This window comes from Quercus suber, unplaced genomic scaffold (genome assembly GCF_002906115.3).
Source record: "Quercus suber isolate HL8 unplaced genomic scaffold, Cork oak 2.0 scaffold_296, whole genome shotgun sequence".
Taxonomy (NCBI): domain Eukaryota; kingdom Viridiplantae; phylum Streptophyta; class Magnoliopsida; order Fagales; family Fagaceae; genus Quercus; species Quercus suber.
Genome location: NW_027069752.1, coordinates 465,256 through 468,827, shown reverse-complemented (window position 1 = coordinate 468,827; position 3,572 = coordinate 465,256).

Below are 3,572 nucleotides of genomic sequence, written 5' to 3'. Positions count from 1 at the left end.
GGACTCAAACCTATGGGGAAACTAGATACTTACAGAAGAATGGAAGTGTTAGACAGAACCAAGGCATTGCATGGTCCTCGGACTCAAGCCTATGGGGAAACTAACTACTCGGCTATACCTCGGTGCTAGATAGAACCAAGGTATTGCATGGTCCAAGGACTCAAACTCATGAGGAAACTAGCTACTTACAGAAGAACCGAAGGGTTAAACTAACTATTTACAGAGGAATCGAAGCGTTAGCTAGAACCGAATTGTGACGCGATCCTCGGATTCATGCCTGAAGGATAGCTAATGGTCTCATGAGACCAAATCCAGAATGGAACCAAGGTATTGAGCAAAATATTAAAGTACGGCAAGAAAAAGGAAGCATCAATAATTAGAAGCAAAATAGTGAATATTCATTTCAAATAGAAAGTATATAGTTTCGTTAAAATGCCCCTGAGGCAAGAAGCAAAATAGAATGAAAAAGAACGCAAATAACAGTGTCCTATGCCATATGCCATTTCCCTCCAAGTCAGTAAGTAAATTGTCTTGAGGAGGCTTGTCAAAAGGCCTCAACTAACACCTAGGGACCTTGTCTTGGAGGGGTTACTTTAGAGGGCCCATCCATGGTAGGGGTAGTCGGAGGAACCGTGAGTGTGGCTGGGGAGCTAGCAGGAAGCCTTACCACCTCTTGGGGCACTTCTTGACCCTCGGTTCTAGCCCCCTCCAACGCTCTATGGGGCTCAGCCTCCTCAAAAGGTCCGTCAGCTGCAGATGTGTCCCCAACAGTTCCGTTATGACTTTCACTTGACGCTGGTAATGCAGACCCCTCCTCGGAAGCAACAGGAACAACCTCACAAATTGCGAAGGGGTAAAACACTCTCTCCGCCCTCCTAAGGTCAGACGAGACATCAACCCCCGCTTGGTTGAGGGCTTCATGCCAGGTCTCATAACAGAAGCGCCCGCACACTACAGGAATTTGAGCTTTGAGGGTGGTTTCAGTCTTGGCCACCCTCTCGGCAAAAGTCTCCTCTTCCGCCTGTCCTGCAGAGCGCTCGACGTCTATTCTTGCAAACATCGCCTCGTCTTTGGACCTCACAGCCTCGTCCCTGGCATACTCGGCAATACCCCTTGCGCTAACTACCTCGGCCAACTTTTTCTTCAGGTCGGCGATGTCCTCTTTGGCAGTTCATAAGTGGCCCTCGACATCCTGCCACCGCTTGGTCTGATCCTCAGCCTGCTTCGTAGCCGTGGTTAGGTCAGGGGCAACATTATCTCTAGCCTTTGTCATCTCCTCCAGATTTTCGACCGCCTCTTTTTTAGATCTGCCTCAGATCTCTTAAGGGTCCTCGTAGCCCCCAAGAGCTTGTCATGCTCTTGCGCTAAAGCGTTACCTCGGTAAAAGCCTCTTCGTCTAGCCTGAAAAGGGCCTAGACAGCCTGCCAACAAAAATAGGTACGCCGTAAAGAGAAGGGAGGTGCTAAGCAACAAAGTCCCAGTAAGATAAACAGTTATCAAGGGACCCACCATGCCTAGATATCTCTTAAGGTTAAGGGCAACCTCTGGCCCACTCTTGCTCCCAAGTTCAGCCATGTCGGCGGGAAGAAGAAGAGACTTCTCCAGGGCGTCGGCCACGAGGACCCATAGGTATCAAAACCCTCCTCCCTGTCCGAGGGAACGGGCAGCAGGATTTTGAGGGGCTATTGTGGGGCCCGTAGGCCTGGTAGCCTGGGCCTATCTTGCATTTGGCCCAAGGCCTATGCCGAGGAGGGACAATCGTCCGAGGCTGGTGTATGAAGACCTATGCCTTTCTGGACCCCACTGAGGACATCCCTGTCCTCGGCGTACCGAGGCCAATTTCAGTTGGGGGACAGGCCCAAAACAGGTTGTCACCTCCACACTAAATGCACTCATCTAACCCCCCTCTAGCCGCATTAATGGGGATGTAACCCCTTGACAGGGTAACATTGATCACGGTGAACCACTCGAGTACTGATAAGGCCTCTGATGGGACGGACGGTCAGTGAGAAGGCAAATGGATGATCAACAGAAGGAAGAATGAGAGAGGGGGAGAAGAACTATATAAGGAGGACGAGCAAAGCAGTTTAGGGGGAAGGAACCTCCTCGGACAAGTGCCGAGAAGCTACCCTTAGTTGTAAATTGGGCTCACTCCCCTTCAATGGTGAAAGATGGCTTGTGTTCCGTTGCTAGTCTGTTAGGGCCTAACCCTTCATCCCACTCTCTAGACATGTATTGTTAGGGAACCTTTCTAAACTGAGTCCCTACAATTCTCATAAGCAAATTTGGTTTCACTAATTAACAAAGCAAGGAATTTTCTTTTTTAGAAAAAACAAATCATGATAATTAAATATTTATAATTTTTTGGAGTGATGAAACTAAACATTATGATAATTAAATATTTATATATTTTTTTCAAGGCATTTTTAAGGGTAAATGGTGCCCTAACAAAGACTGACAACAGGAGTCCCAAAACTCCTGGCCACGGAAACTTCAACAATCTCTCTTTTGGAGAGGGAGAAGGGCAATTTCAATTGCAGGATAAAGGGAAGGACAATAAAACTCACTTCATACTTGAGGTTTGGCAGGTAAATTGAGTGTATTTTAAAATTAAAAATTTTTGGAATTTTTATTATGACCCTTACTTTATTGCCCCATGTATATTGTAAGGTTGAATTTAATCAACCATCTAATTGGCTTTATTCCGTGACCAATTTGCTTGTAATTTAGCACTTAGTAACCCTGTATTTAGGTGGGAAAATTGTAAGGGTAGTGTGTGAAAAGATGTGAAGAAAAACTCAAGAGTGTGCAAGAAATACAGAGTCTCACGACTAGGACTGCGGGTGGTTCGCGATGGCAAGCCGCGAAAGGCAGTCACGTGAGAGGCACACTGGGAAGCTGAAGGGTCGCGCCAGCTTCACGCTACGGACAAAAGTTCCAGTCTGGCCAGGCCGTTACATCGCGACTTGATTTCGGACTTGGCCAAGCCGAGATCAAGTCGCCAACTTGCCCTGTTTGGCAAAAACTGACGTTTTGCATTCCTTCTCACCCTACTATATATACACCTTATACCCATCATATTGAGAGAGCTTCAAGAGAATTTTGTGAGAGAACACCTAGAAAAATACAAGATTGATTCATCCCCAATCTTCATCTAAAGAGACTCTACAAATTCCTCTACTCTCTTCCTCTCCATTGTCATACCCTTGAGAGGTCATTTACCAAACCTTGTCTCACCACACCCACGTCTGTGAGAAGGTCCATTTGGTGCTTTGGGAAGCAGTTTGAAAGGAACCAATATACATTGGTTGATGCTATGGTCAAGTAGCGGAATCCGGAAGCTAGAGAAGAAATAGGTTCGGCGTAACCTCGTTGGAGCAAGAAGCTTGGAGGGCTTAGGTACTTGGGTAGATTAGGCTTGGAGGGTCTTCTGCTGTTCATGTATCCCAACTACATTTTTAGTGGATTATTTGACCGCTTGGAGGGCGGTGGAGAGGTTTTACCACAGGACTTGGTTTCCTCTTCGATAACACATCTGTGTGTTGTTCGTGTGTTTGCATCTTCTTTCCTTT